General features: G+C 45.1%; 1 protein-coding gene across 1 annotated transcript in view; it reads right to left on the bottom strand.

The window, feature by feature from the left end:
* LOC106503826 overlaps positions 1 to 1,282 on the bottom strand; it is a 368,197-nt gene extending 366,915 nt beyond the window's left edge. Inside the window, exon 1 of the mRNA XM_018043674.1 lies at positions 1,188 to 1,282. The gene's annotated coding sequence lies outside the window, so the exon portion shown is untranslated. The remainder of the gene's footprint in view (positions 1 to 1,187) is intronic.
* Positions 1,283 to 7,718: the final 6,436 nt, after the last annotated feature.

The following is a 7,718-nucleotide window of genomic DNA, read 5'->3' as shown; positions in this document are numbered from 1 at the left end:
AAAATTATTGGCTCATATGGATCCATGGTGGTTCTATTTTTAGATTTTTAGTTCATTTTATACTCTAGGTCCAAATTTGCCTGTTATTCTGGATATCTCTTGACTTCCTACTTTGTGTTTCGATCACTATGATGAAAAGACACCTTTTTTTGGAGATAGTTCTAGAAGGCATTGTAGTCTTCATAGAATTGGTCATCGTCAGCTTCTTTGGCATGGTTGGGGCATAGACTTAGATTACTGTGGTGCTGAATGTTTGCCTTGGAAATGAACAGAGATCATTCTTTTTCTTTTGAGGTTGCACCCAAGTACTGCATTTTGGACTCTGTTGATTATGAGCCGGTAGCAGGCAGACCTCTGAGCCGGCAAATTGCCTGATACACAATAAAAATACTCCTCCCTCCCTGTTAGGTTGAGGTTCCTTTATAGTAAGCTTAATTCTGCCTCCTGGTGGTTTCCACTCCGTTGAAATCTGACCCATCCTAGGTTCTCCTTTCTAGAGACACTTAAGACAAATAATCCTTTTCCACATGACAGCTTTGAAGGCATTTGAAGACAGCACCCCTGCTCTACTTCCCTTCCTTCAAAATGGTTCACTGCAAGACTATCCTTCACCCACTCAGACTTCATCTTCCTGTAAATAGGGGGACTAAGCTTGGCCTCATTTTCCACAAAATCATTACATTTATAATGAGAGGTTGTCATTCGGTCTCTGCCTGGAGAATTGGGCTAACAGAAGTACACTTACCTTGTGGCCTCAAGCCCCTTACAACACAAGCAAAGGCTGAACTGAGTACAACACCCAAAGTGGCCAAGTGTTGAAGTGTTCGGTCCTCAGGTGAGCCAGTAGCTTCATACTGCCACTGGTAGCTTCCCCAACACTGTCCTTGGCTCCTTACATCCCCCATCTCTCTTCCTCATTTCCCCATCCCATTCCCAAGGTAGAACTCAGCTACCCTACATCCCTAAATCTGTAGGCTCAATTGTTGAACCATGCAAACTGTTAAGCCTTGAGTCGCGCCAGGCAGGTGCTCCTGCTCAACTACCTATCCTGGTATGCCCCAGTGGTCCCTGCAGGCTCCCCAGGTAGCCCTTGTCTCGAGCATTTTCCCCAAGCTGGTGGCAAAGTGAGCCTTTGCCCTGGCCGGCACAAGGCACTAGCTCCGCAGTGAGCCTACATTGGGAGTTACCTTGCAAGCATTGAGCAGTAGAAGCACTCCGCTGGACGACTGGACGTAGGGGTGGGTGGGTCCTCACCTAGGTTGCGCTCCTTTCGCCACGGTCAGGCCTGGAGTAGAGTGGCAGGCTGGATGGAGGGTCCCCGTCCCTCGTAGCCAGGAGTTGGACTGACCCACTGATGACCGGCAGGGCTAGGGTGCCGGCGGAGAATACCACAGAGGCAGCTTCGGAAGGGGCGCCGCTGCGGAGGGAGCGCTGCTGGTCGCCGCCTAGGCAGCCCAAAAGAGAGAATCAGCCACCGGTTGCTGTGACAGCCCCTGGCCCCCAGCTGCGCCTTGCTTGTAGGCCGCAGTCACTCTCAGCAGGTTACCGGCACTTCCGAGGGCTCTGGCGGAGGTGCCTGCGGCGTCAGCTAGGGGTCAAGGAGGTTTGAATTCAACTGAGCCTCTCCTGGCGCTGCTGCTCGCCAGCTACTGGGCGTCAGGGCGGCGGGTTCCTCGGGTCACAATTGGCGGAAGATGGAGCCTTAGACGCGAGCAAAGTGAGTGGGAGTGGTAGGGAGGGGCCCCAACCCTGAAGTTCAGATCGGAACTCTGCTGCCCGCACTGAGAAGGCTGGCTGAAGGCCAATGCACACTCCCTCCCAGGGGCGGACTTGGGTGGCCTAGATTCTCCAGGGGGTGGAGGCGGAGGTACCCGAGCTAGGGTGAGAGGCAGAGCGTCAAACTCGCTGCTCTCTAATGCCACCCACCTCCCCGCCTTACCGTGTGCTTGGGTCGCGAAGACTGACTTGGTCCACCAATACCTGACGTAACACAAACATTTCATTAGCCAAATGACTGACCTCTCTAGAGCCAAAGGCTGGGAGGGCAGAGTAAGGAGGGATCCTTCCCTTTCCAGGCCCCTCTGAGAGGCCGCTGGAGAGCCCTACGGAGCACCACACCCTGGCCTGGAGTCCCCATCTCACGCCTCCAGGAGGCCCGGCGATTTGTGAGGGAAGGGGAGGGTGGGGTGGGATGGCGCGACGGGCTGTCGACAACCTTTTCCTGGATCCATTCAATCCGCTACTTAAGTTTCCTGGCAATTACAACATCCCCAGGAGGGCAGATTCCCCGGCTGTTAATCACGGTGTGCATTTTTAAACCACCCCCACCCCCCATCTTTTTTGAAAATTTAGCTGGCGTGCTTCCAGCCTACAAGCTTGGGATGGTTGGGAAAAGACACAGCTCCACAGTTCAAGTGTGGTGGGCAGGAGGATTTGAATGTTGCTTTCCTTCAGCTCTCACCAGATGTGTACTAGAACACGAAGGAACATTGCCTCTTAGATATCCCACCTCCTGGCTGAGGAAACCTACATTTGAGCCCTTGCTTGCTAGGTGGAAGGAACTGACTTCAGAATTTTTCCGGAGGGCTTAGTGAACACACCTCTGTTTTTAAATAAAGAAGTTAAGCTAATCAACCTAGAAATTATACTAATGAATCGCTGCAGGCGGGGTGGGGGAGGGGCGGGGTGGACTCACATGAATGACTTCAGCACTCTAAAAACATCAGTGTTCAATGGAGGGAATTGTGTGAGGCAGCACTCCTCTGGAAAAGATTTTCTTGAAATTCTACCAGTAGGTTGAAAAGCAACCATCCTTGACAAATGCATGTAGCGAACAAGTTTATCCTGTAACATTGCCACGGAGATGTGAAACGGGACATGACTTTCAGGATAGATGGTCAACTCCATACAAAAGCCAGATCTGGGGCTTCTCTTACATTGCTGCTGCTGCTGCTAAGTCGCTTCAGTCGTGTCCGACTCTGTGCGACCCCATAGACCGCAGCCCACCAGGCTCCGCTGACCCTAGGATCCTCCAGGCAAGAACATTGGAGTGGGTTGCCATTTCCTTCTCCAATGCATGAAAGTGAAAAGTGAAAGTGAAGCCACTCAGTCGTGTCCAACTCTTAGCGATCCCATGGACTGCAGCCTACCAGGCTCCTCCATCCATGGGATTTGCCAGGCCTTTCCTACCTCTCACTTTCTCCTTTTGCTTCTAGTCTTCCTTCCAGGGTGTGTAGTATCTGATAGGAGTCTGAGAAGACTTCACCACCTCCAAACTGAGAGGAAACCCATGAGCTAAGCATGCACGTCTTTAGGCCTTTAATGGTGGTGGTTTAGTTGCTAAGTCATGTCTGACTCTTGCGACCCCATGGACTGTAGCCTGCCAGGCTCAGAGGAGTCCATGGGGATTCTCCAGGCAAGAATACTGGAGTGGATTGCCATTTCCTTCTCCAGGGGATCTTCCCAACCCAGGAATCAAACCTGGGTCTCCTGCACTGCAGGCAGATTCTTTACCGACTGAGCTATGAGTGAAGCCCTTAGACCTTCAATATTCTTCATCTATTAAATGACCATAATAAAAGGACCTTCTTCCCAGTATTTCAGAAAGGATTCAGTGGGTTGGTCTATGCCTAGCCAGTAATCAGAGCTCTGTGTTTCTCTTCCTCTTCCAAGATGAAAGAAAGATAGTGATTCCAAGGCTGCCTTTTATTCTCATTGTTGTACATGGCCCATTGCCCTTGATGAAGGCAGAACCAGATCACCAATGGATGACCATACTCTGAGGGAAAGGGCCTAGCTTCCTGCTTTAAAAACAAGCCCCTTCATGCTTTCCACAGGGCCTGGCTTGTTTTTTTCCTTTTTAGTTTTCCCTGTGCCTTGTAGGATCTTAGTTTCTTGACCAGGGATTGAACTTATGCCCCTTACAGTGGAAGCATGGAGTCTTAAACACTGGACCAACAGAAGAGTCCCTACAGGCCTATCTTAATGAGCTCAGATCAGAGACTTCAAAACAAAGGCCACCTCTTTCTACATACTATATGTAGATCCCTGAGAATATCCCCTGGAGAAGGAAATGGCAACCCACTTCAGTATTCTTGCCTGGAAAATTCCATGGACAGAGGAGCCTGGGGGCCCTAGTCCATGGGGTCACAAAGAGTCAGACACAACTGAGCAACACAAGTTGCAGGCACACTTTTAAAAATAGGTAAGAATGCATATTTTGATTGCCATAATTCTTCTTCATCATACTTACTCTGATTATAACAACAATAATGTCTGTGCTGGGTAACAGCCTCTGCAATTGGTGATAACAAGAGAAAAACCCTCTCCTCAGCCCTTATATTTCATCCTGCCATCTTCCTCTTAGATCCATACTTGTGTTTTATGCCTTCCATCAACTTTAAACCCCTGGAGAGGGAATGGCAATCCACTCCAGGACTATTGCTTGGAAAATCCCATGGACAGAGGAGCCTGGTAGGCTACAGGCCATGGGGTCGCAAAGAGTCGGACTGAGCAACTTTACATACTTACTTACTTTCTATCAACTTTAAAATGTATACCTTTTGTGTTAGACTGAATAATTACTTCACACAAATATCTATATCTTAATCCCTGAGACTTGTAAAATGTTACCTTACATAACAAAAGGGACTTTGCAGTTGTAATTAAAGCTCTTGAGATGGGGAGACTATCCTGGATTATCCAGCTGGGCCCTAAGTGCAAACGCCTGTATCCTTATAAGAAGGAGACAGAGGGAGATTTATACACACAGAGAATAAAGGGATGTGAAGATGGAGCAGAGTGAGTTTTTTTTTTTAATTTTAAAATCTTTAATTCTTACATGCGTTCCCAAACATGAACCCCCTTCCCACCTCCCTCCCCATAACATCTCTGTGGGTCATCCCCATGCACCAGCCCCAAGCATGCTGTATCCTGCGTCAGACATAGACTGGCGATTCAATTCTTACATGATAGTATACATGTTAGAATGCCATTCTCCCAAATCATCCCACCCTCTCCCTCTCCGAGTCCAAAAGTCCGTTATACACATCTGTGTCTTTTTTGCTGTCTTGCATACAGGGTCGTCATTGCCATCTTTCTAAAGCTGCTGACCTTGAGGATTGTACTGATGAAGCCAAAAGCAAAGAAATCCCAACTGCTGCTAGAAACTGGAAGAAACAAGGAAATTATTTTCCTCTAGAGCCTTTAGAAGAAACAGCCCTGTCAACACCTTGATTTTTGCCCCATAAAACTAATTTTAGGCTTTTGATCTCCACGACAGTAAGAGAATAAATTTAAGTCACTAACTTTGTGGTAATTTGTTGCAGTAGCCAAAGAAAATAAATACATTTTTATAATCATATTTAATTCTATCTCATCTAGTTTGTTGTCTGTGTCCTTGCTACAACTCCCTACCAGATTTTAAGCTACAATGCACAGCAAAGGGCATTCAACAAATTTCTACTTACTGGACAAGTAACTAACCTAATGAATGAATGAATTGATGTCACTCATCAGCAAAGTAGTCAGAGCAGGGAAAAAGTGCCTAGCTCATTGTAACCCGTATCTATTGCTTCTATATCTTAATGGTGTGCTGGGTTCAGTTGGTATATTTCTTTTTAAACAAAGAACAATACATTGTGTAATTTCTAAATATCCTACAGGATGTTAATTAGGCAGTATGGTATGCTGAAGCAGTTACATAAGGGCTTGAGTTTTAAATCCCAGCTCTGCTATCAGTTCACTTGTGACCTTGCGTAGGTAATACTCCAACTCAGAGCCTCTGTTTCCCCATCTGTAACATAAGGAAGTTTCTAGACTATCTGGAAGATCCCTTCCAACATTGTTCAATAGTTCTTAGAATTACACCAATGTTCTGTGACTGTCTGCATCCCCTTTATTTTTACACTTTGGTGGGGGGTGGGGCACTAAATCAGTGATGGTGAGGTTGTAAGCAGTAAGAAAAGAAAGAAAAATCAAGAAATGATGGTACTGGAAGGAAAGCACCAAAGTTTTTTAATCTTCTTGAAAGGAGATGACATATTCCCATGCACTTGCAGACATAATGTATTTCTGTACCTCCTCTTTGGCCTTTTACAGTCACTTTACTCAGAGTACCTCACAGTATATATTCTCATAACACTAACATTCTCTGGTTTCATTTTCTAGTCAATGTCACAGTAATCCTAAGAAAAGAAAAACAGTGCACCAGTACTGGATTTCCTCAAACACCCACCCCAAAATGTCACTTGTATCAGCAAAAATATACAGTGGCTTTTCATTGATTTAGAAATATAGTCTCAAATCCTTTGCATGACATTTGGAAGCTTTCTACAATCTAGCCCTGCCTTCCTTTACTAATCAATTCATCGTTATCTGAAGTCTGTGTTTCAGCTGACATTGTCACATCCTTTCCAAAACTACTGTTTTGCTATGCTGCTCCCGCTATTTGGAAAACCCTGTCCTCTCTATTCCACTCCTTTCACCTGCCTAAGGAAATCTTATTCATCTTTCAAAGCTTAACCAAATGACACTTTCTCCATGAAGCCCTCCCTGATCCAGCAAAAATGAAGCACCTCTTCCCTTCCCTTACTTGAACCCTATTTATTTGATATATTGGGCTGGCCAAAAAGTTCATTCAGGTTTTTCCATACAATGGTATGATGGAAACCTGAATAAACTTTTTGGCCAACCTAATATTTTCATCTTCTTACACACAGAGTAGAGTCCTGGTAGATACTCACCAAATCAGTCCACAAAATAAACCTAAAATGCCCCATACTTAAAAATGCCCCTCATACATTGTGAGGTAGCTCCTCACAATGCAAATTATAGAGTCACCATATGACCTACAATTCCTCTCCTAGGTTCATAGGAGCATCATTTATTATAGCTAAAACAAACCAAATGTTATCAACTGATGAACAGACAAACAAGATGTGGTCTATCCATACAGTTGTGTACTATATATTACTCAACTTTTAGAAAGGATGAACTAAAATGTGAATGAAATTTATTATGCTAAGTGATGGAAGCCAGACACAAAAGGCCATATATTATGATTATATAAAATATCCAGAAAGAGCAAATTCATAAGGATAGAAATTTGGTTAATGGTTGCCAGGGACTGGGGGAAAGAAGGAAATGGGAGACAACTGGAAATGGGTATGGAGTTTCCTTTTGAGGTGCTAAAAAGATAACAGTAATGGTTGCTGAATTCTGAATATATTTAATTTCACTGAGTGGTATACTTTAAAAGAGTGGATTTTTACAGTATGCAAATTATACTCAAGAATTTTTTTTTTAAAAAAAACACATGCAATATCCCATGTAAACAAAAACACAGGAAAAGACCAAAATTCCAGTATGGGTTTGCATTTTACTAATAATTCCTCCTTATAGTCTGATTTATGTTTAGCCTCACCTAATTTCTTCCTGACCTCGGCTTAAACTGCTTCTGACCACCTGTATGGCAGAATGTTTGTAAGTCAGTCAAATGTTTTTCCACAAGCTTTTAACTACCAGTTTCCTTGGAAGCAGACTGCAGGGTGTTAATTGTATAAAACGAATACAGGGCTTTTCCTAACTTTCCCTCTCCAAAAGGACAGTAGGCCTATGACTCAGGCCTATTCTAGATGGTCCTAGTAAATAGCTAGACTTTTATCCAGTAACCTGTGGGTTACTCCAAACAACTGTCTGCTCTGCCTGGCAGAGGCCCA

Source organism: Capra hircus (assembly GCF_001704415.2).
Source record: "Capra hircus breed San Clemente chromosome X unlocalized genomic scaffold, ASM170441v1, whole genome shotgun sequence".
NCBI classification, from domain to species: domain Eukaryota; kingdom Metazoa; phylum Chordata; class Mammalia; order Artiodactyla; family Bovidae; genus Capra; species Capra hircus.
The sequence above is the reverse complement of the archived record's forward strand: the minus strand, read 5'-3'. Positions and strand labels throughout refer to the sequence as shown.